General features: G+C 50.4%; 1 protein-coding gene across 2 annotated transcripts in view; it reads right to left on the minus strand.

The window, feature by feature from the left end:
- Positions 1 to 17572, minus strand: part of Atf3 (activating transcription factor 3) — a 57551-nt gene that overhangs the window by 19866 nt on the left and 20113 nt on the right. Inside the window, exon 1 of one of the 2 annotated variants that reach the window (NM_012912.2) lies at positions 1624 to 1776. The exons of the other annotated variant lie outside the window; for it this stretch is intronic. The gene's annotated coding sequence lies outside the window, so the exon portion shown is untranslated. Of the gene's footprint in view, positions 1 to 1623; positions 1777 to 17572 lie in introns of those variants that run through there. 2 annotated transcript variants of the gene reach the window in all.

Raw genomic sequence — 17572 nt, forward strand, 5'->3', positions numbered from 1 at the left:
GAAACGGGTGTGCCTGAGAAGGGATTTAGATAGCCACAGATGCTGGGCGATGTCTTCTTCACTCTGGACACCTGGTCAGCAGCCTCTGAACCCTCCAGATAGAAGCAACAGTAACCCCCACCCCAGCCTCAGCCCCACCCCCAAGCAAGAGCCTGTGTGTGGTAACACTATCCCATAGTAAACGCAACATGCAAAACATGTGCTCTCTTCTTCTCAGCACTTGGGGACTGGAGCTGGAAGATCTCCGTAAGCTCAAAGTAAGACCAGGTTACACGGGGAGACCTTGTCTCAAAAAAGTGGAACCAGGGGAGGGGAGAATAAACGTTTTAAATTATTGGACTTGGCAACTCCTTTAGTTTATAAGAAAGCTGGTGTGATGAAATCAAAGAAAATAAAATGGCTAGGAGGAAAACACAGAAATGGGAGTTGGGAATGAGAATGGGGTGGGAGCAGGGAAGCAACCCAATGGGAGAGAGTTAGGAGACAGAGATGCAGGAGAAGCCCCCATTCCTGCCCTGTCTCAGAGACCCGTTAGGAGAGCTGGGTGGGGAGCCCCCTCACTCAGCATTCCCCCCACCCCGACTCCTTTTATTTCAATTATTTCACTCGAGAAACAAATCTGTCAAAACCTGGCTATCTGAACCACGCAGCGCAGGCTCCCACACAGGCAGAGAGGTGTCAGGCATAGTGGCCTGTAATTTCAGCACTTGGGATGCTGAGGCAGGAGGATTGCCCGGAGTTTACGAGCAGTCTGGATTACAGAGTGAGACCCTGTCACAAGACAACTCCTCCCGGACCCCTCCCTCCAACAAGTACAAGTGGTCCCACACCCTGGTCCCTCCACCCGCTTGATCCGATTTCTTCGGCTCACTTCGAATACACCAAGAAATCCAAGGACCAGTTAAAAGTCAGCCAGAGCACAGCAATTCACAACAGCGAATGAGGCTGGAAGTGACGTCTCAAGCCCAGCCGACCGAAGTTAGCGGGTGCGGAGACCTCTCTGCCTTCAGCCCCGGGACAGCGCCACACCAGCGCTCGCCGCCTCCAAACTTATCCCGACTCACTTTCGCTCCCAGCCCTCTACGAGATCCTGCGGCCCGGAGCTCTGCTCCGCGGAGCGCAAGGCGACCTCCTGCGGCTGTGCGGACCTCCGACCGAGTGTTCCTTCTCCATTCATTTAGCTCCGTACCCGGAGCAGCGCTTCCACAAGCCAGGGCCACCACACCTCTCCGCGGACTCAGGAGGGACCCACTCCTACTCCAGAGCCCAGACACAAAGTGATGGACGGAGGAGAGGACCGCGACCCCCAGAGTGTGGGTCACCCCCGCGCACCAGCACCCACCACCCACCCAGAGGACCTCTCCTAGTTGCGAGCTGAGAGCGCGCGATCTCCTCCCAGGGCATCTTTCACGCCTCAAGTCAAAAGAGAAAGTTCGTTCTTTCACTTTACCAGAAACTTTTCCCCAGCCGGGAGCGGCGGCGGAGAAGAACAGCTCAGCCGAGCGACTGTGGTGCGGAAACTAGGGCTCGGGTCCCCAGTGGCACAAGGGTCCGGGGGATGGTCACCAGAGGGGAACTTAGGGTGGGGAGGGCAGCGCTCCTCGGCGTGGTTCTAATGCTCACCTCCAGTCTTCGCTCGGGGCGGCCAGGGTCCAGAGAGCGGCTAGAGGCGGGCTGTCTGTCCCGCCGGCAGGCGAGCGCCAAGGACTCTGCCGGAGCGCGGGTTGGTCGGTCGGCTCCGCCGGGGAAGCACCGTGCACCGCGCGTCTCGCTGAGTGAGACTGTGACTGGGAGCGCGTTGCATCACCCCTTTTAAAGCCCTCGCGCTGGCAGGGAGCCCGCTTAACTCCTGGTTACCAATCCCAGGCTGACGTAATGCTATTAATAGCTTCCAGGGAGAACTGGCCAGAGGAGGGGTGAAGGAGGGACGAGGGCGGGGCAAAAGGTGGGTGGAGACCGCGGACTTGGTGATGCAAGTGCGAGAAGGGGCGGTCACAGCGCGTCCTACGCGCCTCGCACGCCCGGGACACACACACCCGCCCGCCCTCTATCTCCATATCAGGCCGGGAGCCGCCCGGGCGCACCGCCAGATGTGCGTATTCGCCGCTGCGTGTTCCAGGCATGAGCCAATGGTGCCCAAGCCAGCGGCATGACTCCACCGCCCTGGCATCTCTCCCTCCGCTAGGTTGGGATGGGGGTGGGGGAGGGGTGCTGGGAGGCGGGTCCTGGCAGTGGCCCAGACTAGGTGAGGCTGGGAAGCGGGCACGACCTTTCTCTAAAATGCGTGGTCATTTTTCTAAAACTTCAGGAAAAGGCGCCTTCTCTGGCCAGCGGCCTAGCCTAAGGAGGAGGCGGGGAAGGGGTAGCGGAGACGATATCCCGCGTGAAGGAGGTACCCAAAGTTACACTCCGGTGAATCCACACGGTTACCGGCCCCTGTGACCTCCGCTGCCGCGGGCCCCCGCTCACAGCTGTGGGTTAACGTAGACATTCGGCGGCTTCGTGCTCCCACGCCCTGGCCGTGCACACGCAGGGGCCCCAGAACCCGCCAGGAACCCAAGGTGTCAGTGACCGGTCGCTGTCAGCTCATTTTTGTTTTTAATAACAACCACAAAACGTTTTTAAATGAACAGGGAATTCTCCGCGAAAGCAAGAGCTTAGAAAGGGGAAAGATTTGGAGAGATCAGAGGCCACCTAGCGCAGGGATAAGAAGGGGCTGGAAAAAGGCGGCTCGGCCAGTCCGGGAAAGAGGACGCTTTGATCTCTACGCGCCCAGCCTGGGCGGGGGTGGGGGTCCGCCTGGACGTCGGGAAATACTTAGAGAAAAACCGTCTCCAGGTTTCGAGTGTCTGTATGCAGGAACAGAGGGCTGTGCTAGGGACCCGGTGGCGGGGACTGAGCACGCACCGCTTAAAGCCGGAACACCGGGCCCTCTGTTCCCTAATCTGGTGGCTGGGAAGGCTGGGCGCGTACGGCTCGATTTCAGGCCAAGACCTCAGCAGACCTGGGTTTGAACCTCGAAAATAGTTTCCCGATTCTGATCCAGTGATTCCGACGGTCTGGGCTGAGCGCAAGACCCCGGACTGGTCCCCATAGCTCATCAAGGGTTAGACCTGCACACGGCTGCGGCCCAGTAGTCGCGCACCTGCCTGGGAGGCGTTCGTAGGCGCACACCGGGCTGGACGCCGAGGTGTAAAGGCAGAGGCACCTGCTAACACCTGCCTTTGAGAGGAAGGCGATCAGAAGGTCACAGGGTGGTAGTTTAGGGTGAGACGCAGAATTGTTCCGTGCTGCTGCCCCATAGCACCTGCCACCCGGACGGTTACGGAAAAGGTCGCACACGGTATTACGCCGTACCCAGAGACAGACACTTCGGGCAAAATCAAGTTCTCTGCACCCGGGTTCCTTCAGTCCAAGGCCGACTCTCGACCTTCACAGGCCCCTGCCCTCCATCCAGGGCCCCGGAATCTCTCTGTCCTTGTCCTCGCTGGAAGCCTGGGGTGGTTCCATCCCCGGGATTCCCTTTGATCCTGCCAGGATCTGACGGGATTGCAGCAGCGTCGCGCGGGAAGCGCCAGGCAAATGTTTTGCTTTGGTTTTTGCCTTGGTAACGCTCTCGGGGCCCCACCCTCCATCTCCCACGCCCACACCCTGCTCCACACCTCCACCGCCCGCCCTCCAGCCGACCTGCCCTAAGGTAAACCCGGGGCGTGTCGGCACAACCCCGAAGAATGCCAGGTGCCTAGAAATGAAAGTTGTTTGGGATCTCCTCGTACCTGCCCCATCTCTTTAACAGGCTGCCCTGGAGTAAATAAATAAACACCACTATCCAGTGTAACAGGGAGATGGGGGGGGGCACACGAACCCTGCCCCCAAGCCTCTGGGAACCTCTACAGAAATCCTTATTGTCTTACGGATTAAACCGGAGTTCTGCTAATACTCGAGCCAGATTTATGGAAGTGGGTCCTGTCTTCAAGTGGACAGCCTTGAGAACCCAAGCAGCAAGGCCAGCAGTTCCCTCAGAACCGTGAAGAGTAACGTGGACAGAAGTCCGCAGAGCTTTGTGGGCATCTGGTCATGACCGTGGTGCCCTCCCCCACGCCCGTCTCCCTGCTGTTCTAATCTTTAGCTTTCAGTCACCACGTCGCACCTAGATAGAAACTCTTAGTTGTTTACAGAGCTCCGAGTCCGACATCATCCCCTCCCTCTTACTGAAACCCTAAAAGCGATAAGATTCTCCAGGGAGAAGTCTGCCCACCCCCACCCCCTATAGGTTGGATGAACCGCCTATCCTAGGCAAACAAAAGTCACTTTCTGCCGGACTCAGTCCCCTAGGCTCCCAAGAGAATCATAAAGCGCCTGAGGAAAAAACGGGAAGGAAGAGCCCCAAGGTCTGGACCAAAGGAAGTTGTCAACATCTGAGTCTCCTCGCCTCCCACTTTACCCTGACTTAATGCCCCCAGTGTGCAGCGTGCGCAGTCGCCCATACGCACGGGTAGCGCCACGCAGAGGGGCAAGAAACATTCCCAGCGCCCAAATCGCTGCCCGACACAAAGGCAAAAGAACGCCTGTCCAGCCGGAGCAGGAAGCCCCTGGCTAACGGGATTTCAGGGGTTAATCCCCAGTCAAAGAGGGTTAAGCAGAAACTTGAATGAACCGCCCGGGGAGCCCGCCTGCAGATCAGCGCTGGTCTGTTTTGCTGAGTGAGATAAGAACAGGAGACTTCATGCTGAAGCATGTACCAAAGGAAGTGGGAAAATTAAAAGGGGAGGAGAAGGAACCAGGCAGCTAAAAACAGTCCCCTCGTGGCAACCAAAACTAAACACAAAAACATTACAGGGAGCCAAAAGCAAAAAAGGAAAAAAGAAAGTTCAGAGATATTTAAAGGTTTTTGCAATTCAGAGGGCCGTCCTGTTAGATTCCTGTGCCTCTTTGACTCTGTTCTTCAGACTCCGAGGCTGTATTTGCTCAGAGAACTCTAGAAACAGTTAAGGCTTCCGGGGAAGCTTGAGCTGACCGATGGCCTCTCTGTGCACAGGTCTTGACCTTGGAAAGAGAATCGGGTGGATTTCTCCCGAATCCATGCTCTCGGCCAAGCCAATTGTGAGAATTGCTAATGTAAGTCTCTAAAAGTACATCCTTACCTCCTCAGGGAAAGAAAACAGCACACAGTGGACACTCAAGTAAGGAAGACCCTTGATTGGTTTGTGAATGCAGCACTCAGTGGCCATGGCCCCCTAGCTCCATCCTCTGGTTTTATCCCCAGGTTTAAGCCTTCTCCCACACTGAAAAGGGTGTACCAACAGTAGACCCTCATGCCTTACAAAGGAGTCTTCAGTAATGGTGTCTAGAACTGTAGATCAGGAAGGCTTTCTAGGATAGTCTCTGTCCCCTTCACCATTGAGAATCTGAAATACCCAGAGTAACAGTCATGAGGTGGGCTTCCCAGAAAAAAGCAACAGGAGTAAACCTTGTTCTCCATCCACAGCAACTAATCAGACGCTGGATTTCTAGGTGCCGGATGCTGGCGGCAAACCTGGGCTGGGCTGGGGATTCCAGTGCTCCTCTGGTTCTGCCTTTGTTATCTTGAGAAGGGCAGGTCCTCTTCCCAGGGTTTCCATTGTATTGTTGTAGAGGACCCTGAGTTGGACTGAGGGGGGCCTGAAATGGATACTCTCTTTCCCAAACCACCCAACTGCCCTGTAGATTTCTTAGAGCCAAGAGGCCGCTCTGGGGAAAGCTGTTGTATGAGCCAGTGACTAACCCATTTTGCAGTCATTTCTCTGGACACTAAGCTGAGAAGCGTTGTCAGGTCAGATTCTAGGACACCATAGCCTGTCCTCTATTTCCCCGCTTCCCTCTCAACACTTCCAAACACTAACTCATGTGGGTACCCAGTCACAGAGGGGCTTACCCAAGGCAGGGACTGGATCTTTTGAGGACATCTTGTATATAGACATCCACTATAGACCACAGGGCCAAAGCTAGGTAGCAGCTGTCCCCTCCTTCAGAGAGGAGATCCTAGGGCCCCAGAAATCTGAGATGAGGTCCGAGAAGCCCGGGTGTTACAGGACATAGTAGGTCTGAGACCTGCCCACTGGTTGACCTCCAGCAACGGGATGGCTGTGCAAGTCATAAATGTACTACCTTAGCTTGTCAATCCACGAAATGAGATTATTTAACACTATTTCCCCGCAAATCATTGCTATAAGTATCAGATGATATGATGGAGGTGAGTCGAAAATAGGTTTAAAAAAAAATCACACTGACAGGTATCTGGCTGGACATGTCCTGCATGCTTGTGGAGTGAAGATGAGAACATGAACGTTTGAGGCCACCTGGAAGGCACAGCAGCTGGAGCCCAGCCTGGGCTGCACAGCAAGATTCTGTCTCTAAAACAAAAGCAAACGCCTCTTACAAGAATTTTTACCATTATGAGAATTAGGGGAAAGGCAAAAGAAAAAAAGTATGTATAATCCCAACACTGTCAGTATTTTGAGTTATTTTTATGGTTTATTTTTTTTCTTTTACTATATACATGATTTTAAGATACAGTTTTGGTTTTATATTCTTGCAACCTTCGGGCCTGTTCTTTTGCTTATCCCTCTGGATAATATATTACCTTCGTTTTTTCTTCTTCTTTAAATTATGCCCACTTTATTGTAAGACAGAGGATACATACCAGTGTTTCACAGAACAGGTAGACATAGATTTAAATGATAAAATATACTAAGGACTATCACCGTAAGCGGATAGCCACCTCCAGTGTTTAGAAGCCCACATACGATCCTCCTGATGCTGTCTGCTCCTGCCTCCCAGTGGGAACCAATGCCCTGACTTGCCATAGTTTGTGGGACCTCATGGGTGTTGTACCACTTAACCCAGTTGTTACTCTTCCTTAGTATTTGGGGTGCTACCAACATTTTGCTAACATGCTAGACACACTTTAGTCTTTTTGATGGGAAAAGACACCAACTGCCAGCTTCCATTGGGTTACTTAAATGGAGTTAGGAGAGGGTCTTGGTTCAGTCTTCACATGCTGGAAGAAAGAAGGATTCCAGGAGCCAGAGACAACCTGTGTGTCCTTCCTTGTTTGCTAACATCTAAAGAAAACCCCGTGCAGGTGCTTTTCCCATGGAGAACGCCCTTTGACCCTTCCAGTGGTACTTTTGAGACCCCTTGATACTGTGCCCATTATGGAAAAGGAAACTGAGTTTGCAGCATGAGAGAGTGATAACCGGCAGGACCAACAGGCACTGCTTCTGCCTGCGCCTTCCTGCAGAATTCTCACTGTGGCTAAGCCATGCTGTAGCCCTGGCACCTCTATGCCAGCATAGTGACATGGATAACAACCAGACTAGCTGTCCCCTCCTCGGTCTGTACCCGGAGCCAGTGCCAGAGTCAGGTGGCACTGGTTTCCACAACTGCGCAACACCAGGTCTAAAAGGACTCTGGAAGGCATCTGCTTCCGTCTGTCCCAAACCCAGGCACGGGGCTCTACACCAGAGCCTCAGAGCAAAGGCAGGACGAGCTGGGGCATCTGCTGTATACAGCAGGTGCTTAAATCGCTGTTTTACCACACACAGGTGTGGATGTGCTGAATTGCAATCTCAGTCATATGAGGGTGTTTGAGGACAACAAGAAGATATCAAATACACTCTGGCCTTGGGATGCACTCCTGGAAGTCAGACGGGAGAGCCCTGGGGAGGTTTGCTTGCTTTTCGTTCGTTCGTTCGTTCGTTCGTTTGTTTGTTTGTTTGTTTGTTTGTTGGGTTGGGTTTTTTTTAATTCTCTTCAGATGATATTTGCAAGCTTCTTTGGTGAGTAATTGCTGTAGTCCCGACACTCAGACGGCTGGAATGGAAGAACTACTGTAAGCTTAGGGCAGCCTGAGTTACAGAGAAGCCCAGGCCAGTTCCAGTCCTCGTCTCAGAAAACCCAGCTGGCCTCAAAACCACAGGGATCCACCTACCTCTGCCTCTAGAGTGTGGGGATTAGAGGAAGGCATTGGCACACCAGCTTCTCTCTCCTCCCTTTGTGCATTAGTCTCATAGACCCCAAAGTCATCAGGAATGTCTACAGACTCCAGTGGAAAGTTCCATCTCGAAAAAGAAATATTTTTTTTAAAAAATCAGTATGTGTCACAATTACTATTTACTCAGAACACGTTACATTCGAGGCACAGAGTAAGAACTCTCAACAATACTGTGTCTTCTTCGATCTTCGTACTTATTCTGTCGGGCTGGTACTATTTTCTCAGTTTTATAGATGAGGAGCGGAAGCTCAGAAAGGTTGAGGAAAACTGCTCGTCGATGGTTGGGTCCAACACAGGTCTGGTGGACTTTAAGACTTCTACTGAGCATCCTTGCCCTCTGGATCCTAGAGAGCTTCTCCTGGGCTCATTTTCTCGAAACTGTGTGGTCAACCTCAAACAGGTCCTTCTTCCCCAGCCTCCTGAGTGCTAGATGCTTGCTGACCTTACCAGGAAAAATCTTACTCCTGAAATTCCAGAAGATTCACACTTGGAAAGTGCCAGCAGCTCCCTGTGCCTTCTGTGATACTGAACTCCTTGCCAAATTTGCCATTATTCCCTAATTCGCTTTAACCACAGACATAAGCTCTGCTATTGACTGAGTAAGCTAAGCAGGGCTTTTTAGACTTTTATTCTGTTTCCCGAAATATGACAAACTGAAGTCATCTGATGATGAGCTCGTACTTGAAACCGGAGTGGCTGAGGGTGGACTGAGTCACTCCCGTGAGCTGAGACTCATTAATCAATCCATCAAATCATGTCCTATTGCCAGACACTGCTCTCAGCAGTGTGCTCACAGGGTAGAAACACTCCTTGACCTTGAGGAGATTAAAATCTTCAGGTGGCAAATTAGCATATAAAATGGCAGCGTCTGGCAGTATTTTAACGAACACCTACTGTGTTCTGGCACTGCGCCTGAGCTCAGAGTCACAGTGAAACACCCTAGCTCTATGGCACTCATGGGGAGACAGGCCTGGCCACAAGTAGTGACAGCCTCAGCCATTCCGGCTGACTGGGGAGTGGGGCTGGGGGGACAGACTCTGTATCCAGGGAAGTTGGCAAGCATTGGTAAATGAGTGGTTTATGAACGTCTTCTTAGGCTAAGGAGGAGAAGAGAGGGTGTCCCAGACAGAGGTGTACAAAACTCCATGGGTGTCTGGCTTGTCTCTGCCCAGTCCCAGCTCCTTGTCCAGTTCCACACAAACAAATCTGCACAGACGATGAAGGGAAACAAAGATTTGTGAAGACATGAGGCCAGCATGGAGAACAGGACTCAGGGGCTGAGCTGAAGAAAGTTCCAAGGACATAGACCTGGCGACCAGCTATTAGAGAGCAACAAGCATTTGATAATCAGTCTGAACTATGTCCCCAGGGTCAAATGTGTATATGTTGGAAGGCAGGGGATATCATAGGGTCTTCCAGTAGCAAATATGCACAAACATCCTAGCCCGGGGCAGCTAGCATACTAGCTAGCTGCTACATGTGGGACAGGTGACGATTCAAGGCCAGGAAGAAGGGGAAAGTGGGCCCACTGCAGTGCACTCTTCTGATGAAATAAAAATTACCCACAAAGCAGTGCTCCACTATGCTCTGAAATTTAACGTGGACCCTCCCCCCATTGAGATCTTGTTGTTTTACAGTTCAGGATTCCATCATTAAAGCTGAACCTTGGAAGAGTCACTTTGCAGTGCTTGTCGATGTGAACAGAAGGGGATTCAGGGATTTAGGTGTGAGCATCAGATGCCCGGCCTCGGACGAGAGATACAAAGTGTGCAAAGAAAGCTGACTGGGGATTGTGCAGGCTAAGGGTAAGACACTAGTCCTTGGGAACAGACCAAGGGACAGCCTCTGAGCAGCACCATCTTGGGGATACCAGAGTGACAGAAAGCAAGAAGGAGGTCAGGGAGAGTGGGTCACCAGAATGGGGATTTGGGAAATTTACTCTTAATTACCAAGCTGGGCACTGGGTTTTCCTGAGGATTGGCAGAACCATTGTCATGGTTGTGACGAATGGACAATGCAATTGACCAGCAAGGAACCAGGAGAACTGACAGTTTGAAAAGGTGGAAATTTGGGGTTGGGGATTTAGCTCAGTGGTAGAGCGCTTACCTAGCAAGCACAAGGCCCTGGGTTCGGTCCCCAGCTCCAAAAAAAAAAAAAAAAAAAAAAAAAAAAGTGGAAATTTAAGTAACGGTCAGCAAGGCCCATCTTTATGTGTGATTGATACATGTTAACGGAAAGATTATACCTTTATGTGCAATTGATACATGTTAACAGAAAGATTACAAACAGACTTTCTTTGCTGGGTGTGGCAGTACCTGTAAGTACTTGGGAAACTGAGGCAGGATGATGAGTTCATTGCTATCTTTGGCTACAAAAGGAGTTTGAAGCCAGTTAGGCTTCAGAAAACCCTATTTTTGGGGGAAAATAGTTAAAAGTTTGTTTTGTTTCTTTTTTAAACGCTCTGCCACTATTTACTACTGGGCATGGTGATGCAAGCCTACAATTCCAGTATCCAGGAGGCTAAGGCAGGAGGATTGCTGATAGTTTGAGGCCAGCCAGTCTCAAAACAGACTAAACAAAACAAAACAAAAAACTCCTCAAAACCTGTTTACATAGCAGCACTCCGAAAGTCCCAGCAGGAGAAGGTCAATTTGAGAGCATCAGGGAGCCAGGGTGCAAACTCCAGGTCAGCCCTTGTCTCAAGACAACAAAAGGAAAGATAAATGTAACTTAGAGAATGCTGGTGGGAACAATGTAAGGCTTAAAAAGCAAGACAATATATTGTAAACAGAACAGTTGGGACTCAACAAAAGCCTTAGTGAACAATAAAAACAAGATTAAGAAGATGCCCTAATTATTACAGACTCTCATTCTCCTAGGCCGGTGATTTTTTCCCCCTCCTCTATTTAGAGATTTCTGAACTGACATATGTTCTATAGCGGGAATAAGGTATCTGTGAATCAAAGACAGAAGTGTATGTTAGGATGAGTGTAAAAGAAATGAAACCGGTGGCTTTCAGAGAACACCATTGCAAACTGGCCCAGCCTGGAAGAAAGAGCTGAGATTCCACCCAGACAGAATCTTGGCTCAATGAACGCATTTATGGAACCCCTGCCGGCTGTCAGGGACGAGAAGGATCATATGAGGAAAAGCCATTTCTAAGAGAGGACGTGGACTGTCTAATCCTTAGTAAAGTAACCGTCCTGCTAATCCTGCGGCCCAAGGCCATAGATCATAGGTGCATTTATCTACACGGACACCAGCAAAGGTCCTGCTTCCACTCAGACGGAACAATCTCGGAAACCTTCCAAGGCTCAGGCTGGCCCTGTGTTAACCAGGGTACAACCCCAAAGGCAGCAGGTCCTCAGCTCTAGCATTTCTTGGCCTGGAGCGTTGAAATGGAAGTAGAAATGCCTCCGGTGACAGGGCTGACTCAGGAGAGTGAGACACACAGAGAGAGAAAAGGGAAACCCTAGGGATGATGGGAGTTTATTAAGTGAGATGCAGCCGGTCTGCTGGCCCTTGCTTCCCTCAGCCGTTTTTCCTCCTTTAACCGGCTAGTCTCTACTATCCTGAACTTCTCTCTTATTCTCGTATTCTCTCTCGCTATGCTCTAGTCTCTATCTTGCTTCCCCACTACTCTCTCCTGCTATTCTGCTTCCTGCGGCCAAGCCCGCAGCCCCGCGGCCCACAGCCCCGCAGCCCGCCATGTCCAGCTTTTGGCGGCCTGCCATGTCCAATCTGCTACCCCACTTCCTGCGGCCTGCCTCGTCCAGTCTGCTCTCCATGTTCAGTCCTTTTTCTCTTTCTGTTCTGGACTCTTCCTGGTACATTTTCTCTCTTAGCACCATCAGAACCTCCCTAACGGTGGACGAGTCATGGCAGCAGTTTCTTTACTGCACCGCTTCAAAAGCTGCCATTAGTAAGTTTCAGGCCATCGAGGGCTACAAGATGCAAATCAGGTACTGAGGCACAGGCACTCAGTGTCAGTGCTTAGGGGTCCTGAGGCAGGAGGATTACTGTTAATTCAAGGCCAGCCTGAGTGAGTTCCAGGCCTGTTTGGTCTATACTGTGAGAGTTAAAAAAGTAAAGTAGCAAGATATGTACGTTATAAGCATGATAATTGAACAACAAAAAGTCAGCATAGCTACCAAAATGACAGGACACATGGAGAAGAGATGCTGGAACACAGAAAATTGCCAGTAAGTGGAAGCATCTTCGATCGTAACTCTTGAAATTCCCTACCGTCTGCTGATGGTACCTTAGGAAGGAAGCCCTTGTCCATGACCTTCCCTGTTGATCCAGGGTTCTGACACGGCTAGAGACATGTGGCTAGTCATAGTAAAGTCACACAGGACACTCGTACTGTCCCAGTCTCCGACGTACTTGCCTGGCTGGGTCTGGCCTCTCTTTCCCAAATCTGGGACACTCATACTTTGCTTATCGGAAAAGCGCCCCAGCTGTGGAGAGTTACTATGAGGAAGACCACATCTCCTTAGCCCTCCTGTGTTTATTGAGTGCCTGCTACACACTGTAGTGTGAAGGGATCACAGCAAGAGCCACTCAGCAGGTGGCCCTCGACAGCTTTCCTTTTCTACTTGACCCTAAAGAAAGACCACATGGAAATCCAGGGACAAATGAATCACAAAACCCAACTAGAAAATGGAACCCAATTTAGAAAGTGGAAACAGTTCAGGCTGTTGTGTTAAAGATGAGGCCCTTTGCCTCGGTCCAAAGGAGCAAGTTTCTCTCTCTCCCTCTCTCTCTCTCTCTCTCTCTCTCTCTCTCTCTCTCTCTCTCTCTCTGTGCATGTGTGTGTGTGTGTGTGTGTGTGTGTGTGTGTGTGTGTGTGCACGTGTGTGTGACATTTCAGGTTCAGGTAGCTTTAACTTTCACAGCCCACAGTGCACTTCTGCACCGGCTCATTACATGTCCCAACATGCAGAGCCCAAAGAAACACACTGAAAAGGAAACCAATGTTCCACCTGAGTCACCGTGTTTCCTTTTATCACCAAAGCAATGAACTCCCACACAATTGAGGAGCGCTCTATTTAGGTTTTAGAAACGTCATCCCCGTCATTAAAGAAGGCTATTACTGTACAGTAAACAATTACAAAACATGTTCTTAGAAACATCTCTCTGATTCATAAACGCTTGCGTGGTGAGGTAAGAGAGGTGGAACTCTTTGCTAACAGCTGGCGATAAGGTTCGGGGAACCTCACTTCACACAGTCAGCCTCGAGGTGGAAAAACCGTGTTGACATGGGGCATTTAGCTCGCAATGGTTGCTGAGGGGGGAAATCTAGTTTAAAATATACTCTTTCCTAACAATAATTCGCCCGACATTTGTTTACCCATTCTTTCTAGAAGTATTTATTGTCTGTACTCTGTCCTTCCTGCAGGGTGGAGACCACAGTCCGCTGCACTGTGAAATGCCAACCACTTGGGGCGCTTCTGTGTTTCTAAGATCCTCTTCCTGCTAGCTGGGATTTCCTCCTTCCAGCCACCCCAACTTCTCCAGCTATAAAACTGCTACTTTTGTTTCTAGTTCAACCTTTCAAACTCTAAGCTGGCCATGGTGGTGACACCTGCAATCTCAGCGCATGGAGACAGAGTTAGGGTGCACAGGAGACTAGGATTCCCCTTGTCTACCTAGAGACCGAAGTGTAGAACAGCCCGTACCTCACCCTTACCCCACCTCCCCCAATCAGAGTCACTCCCTTGTGAACTCAGTGAGATTAGCTATGCCATTTCAGGGACTCACGACAAAATGTAAATGTGGAGTCCCCGTTTCAGAGTGGTATTTGGATTGTGGCTTCAGTAGTAGCTACGATTTCTTGGCCGCTCCCCATCCATCACTCCGCTGGAGCCAATGAGCAATGCTTCCCATTTGGCCTCCTGGGAGAGCAGCACTCAGCACCATTTTGGTTCATGAGTAGCGGGTAACCAGTCAGAGCATATCATTCTAGGGTCATCACGGGTGTCTTTGGACTCAGTCAGAGCTGACAAGCTACTGGGGGCATAAGGCTAAGACTGGACCCAGGTTTCCTGCTGGATCTGAACCCTTAAACCCAAGGAGCTAAGAGCCTGGCACTGGGTGAAAAGTGCAGAGGTCACTATCAGGCGGGGCTGCCGCCATACCTACCATGGGGTTCTGGGTGGCAAGGTGGGGTAAGTCTCTCCTCTTTAGGCTTTAAATCATTTGGACCATACGTGCTTATCATAATCAGAACATTAAACATCATACACATGCGGCCAGCTCTTGTTTACGATTTGTGTTTTATGACTTCTGCAGGTGACCCAGAGTTCAGCATCCTGGACTCTGCTTCTGTCTGTAGACCCCCTCTCTCCTGCCACACTCACCTGTGGCCTTTCTGTCTCATTCACTCTCGCTCTCCATTTCTTCCTACCCTTCCTTCTAAAGAGAGAAAATGTGAGAAGCCAGGCGTGGTGGCTTGTGTTTGTAAACCCAGCGGAGGGAGGTGGGGAAGACAGTGGCAAGGGAGGGGCTCTTGTTGGTCAGCAAGCCTCCCTTTCTCTGTGAGCCCCAGGTCTCACTGGGACACCCTGTATCTAAAGGTAAGGTGGATGAATTGGGAGGAAGGACATGCAGGTTTGTCCTTGGACTCTACAGGTACACACGCACACGGTGCATTTACACACTCACAGGATGCACACACACCCTTCCCAATATTTAATCTCTTTGGCTTTCTGGTTTTGTTTGACTCTGTCTCCAAACATGCTGTGCAGGGAAACTTGGTTCTGCATTCTTTATGTTTGTGCCTGTTTCCCAAGCACAAGGACTGTAGGCGATTTTCATATCTTCCTTCTTCCCTCCCTCCCTCCCTTCCTTCCTTCCTTCCTTCTTTTTTCCAAGACAGGGTTTCTCTGTGTAGCAGCCCTGGCTGTCCTGGAACTCCCTTTGTAGAACTGAAGTTTCTTTTAAAATGACTTTTAATTAGGTATATTTGTTGGTGTGTGGTCATGTGTGTAAGCGCAGGCACCCCCAGAGCAGGAGTTACAGGTAGTTTAAGCCACCCAACATGGGTGCTGGGAATTGATTGACCCTGGTACCCAGCAAGAACAATACATGCTTGTAGCCACCGAGCCATCTCTCCAACCCCTGTGTTTGAGATTTCTTATGACCAGCCTATTTTAGAATGACTATGAAGAATATACTACCAAGGATAAATGAACGCACTGAAGACCTTCCAGCAAGCCCGACAAAGCCTACCACTGGAGCAGGGGAGCGATGAACACCATGACTGATGCACAGGCCCTTGCTGGCTGGCAAGCTCTCACCTCCAAGTCCCACCCTCAACTCTGTCAGCAGAGGAGCTCTGTGTACTCCCTCACCCAGTGGGATGCCCTTTGGATCGTGTGCTCTGACAGACAGGACCCAACGCTCCCTGTAGGTGCTAAGCTGTGATGGTGTCTTAGTAGCAATGTTGGATGTTGTCAAGGGACCTGTGTGATGAATTCTCTCTGCCTAGGGAGTCTGCAGGGCAAAATGCTTCCTTAGAGATAGGTCCTAAAAGGGTGGGTGGTCTGGGGGGTGTAGCTTAGTCCATAGAGAGCTTGCACGGTGTGTATGAAGACCTTCCTTCCATGCCCAGCACCTCAAGAAACCAAGTGGGGCAGTCCACATTTGTTATGCCAGCCCTTGGAAGGCAGAACAAAGATGACATGAAGTTCAAGTTTAGAAGTTCAAGGCTGTCCTTAGTACATAGTGAGTCTGTGATCACTCAGTCTCAGTACATGAGACCTTGTCTGAAATAAAAAAAATGAAAAACAGATGGGTGGGAATGGAGTGGGCCCTTCCAAGCACAGGAAGTAGGTCCTACAAAGGTGTGGGACATGAAGGAAAAGGGCTCTCTTCAGGAAGGGAGAGGAAACCTACGTCTCCAGGTAAGAACACAGAGGCAAGATGGATGCGTCTGGGAGAGCCACTTGAGGTCAGAGGTCAGGCTGCCAATGGCCTTGACTGTCTTGCTATGGATTTAAATCTTGTGACAAACTGGGACTCTATCAGCGGTCTCATTCTTTGTAAGATGGACACTTGGATGTGAGTGTAATCTTGCTTTAACATCTGTCACCCCGTCGGTTGACAGGGTTTGTTCTGCTGATCTGGCTGGCCGGTCAGGTATACCTTTTCTTCCTCACTCCTCCATGTGTGTCGTTGTGGAGCTCTGAGTCTCCATTGAGGAAGACGACCTTCCCCAACAGAGGAGGGCCCTTCCTGGTCAGGGTATGGAAGTGGTCTCAATCCTCTGTCAGAAATTCAAACAAGCCCTTTCTTCTTATTTTAAGTTTGACCGGGAGTTGGGTTGATAGAGGGAAATACATGCTTCTCTGGACAACTGAGGCACCTGGCTATGGGCTTCAAGGGTACATGTTACACCCCAAACTTTGATTCACCATTAAGCACAATTGCTTAATGGTAAGAACAAGGAGATTAAGAAAGGTCTGTCTACTCGGGTAACCCGGATCTCAGCCCCTCAATCAGACCCACTGCAAAGAGGGCTCCTGGGTCCCCAGAAGTGTCCTCACCATTGCTTAAGTGCCTAGGACACATGCCTTAAAGCCAACAGTAAGAGCAGCGAAGATATATTATCCCGCTCCTCAATGCTGCCCGTGTCCAGCGCTAACCTCCTAAGGTGTTCAGAAGGCCTGCTGAGCTTATGTAGCCATTCAAAGGAGGGCCTTGGGACCACATTTTCTGAGGAAAGTTTGCCATCATGAAGAAAAAACAACACAGCAGCTGTGGCTCCAAATGTAAACGGAATTGAAGTTTCAAACATATTTGTAAGTCGGGTATGGTGGACCAGGCCTGTCATCCCCAAACTTGGGAGGTAGAGGCAGGAGGATGAGAAAATCAAGGCCAACCTGGGCTACCTGAGGCCCTGTGTCTCCAAACTTTTTTCTTTTTTTCTTTTAAATCCATGAGGAGAAATGAAAGTCATATCATTTGCAGGAAACAGAGATAACAGGGAGAATGGTTAGGCAAACTGTCAGTCTCAGAAAGACAAATGGTGCATGTTTTCTCTCGTTTGTGGTTTCTAGACTTTGGATAGTTTTGTAGAATCGCACATGTGTGTAGGGCGGGGAAAGTGGAAGTGAAACTGCTCAGGGGAAGAAAGGGGACAGACAGAGAGGAAGAAAGGAGGAAAGGGAAGGGACACAGTGCGCGGACGTGCTCAACCGCACCGCTCATATGGATGTAAATGTAAAATATATAACTTGAAAAATGCAAATTAGTAAAAACATCCTTACCCTCCCTTCCCTCCCCATGCAGCTCCCCTGCTGTGCCGACCACGGGAGGCACGGTTGACAACTCAGTGGAAACACATGAGCAAGGAGAAGCATGAAGTGTGTGAAGCCCAGGTCCAGGAGTGGTTTCCTGTTGCAGCCCTACATGAAGGGAATGATGTCGGTATTCACTGACTTGCCCTGGACACACATGCAGAATGAACAGAATCAGCTTGGGATAGCTCATGTCCTACTCCCTGATGATGACATCAAGGTCAGCCACGAAGGA

Source organism: Rattus norvegicus, chromosome 13 (assembly GCF_036323735.1).
Source record: "Rattus norvegicus strain BN/NHsdMcwi chromosome 13, GRCr8, whole genome shotgun sequence".
Taxonomy (NCBI): Eukaryota; Metazoa; Chordata; class Mammalia; order Rodentia; family Muridae; genus Rattus; species Rattus norvegicus.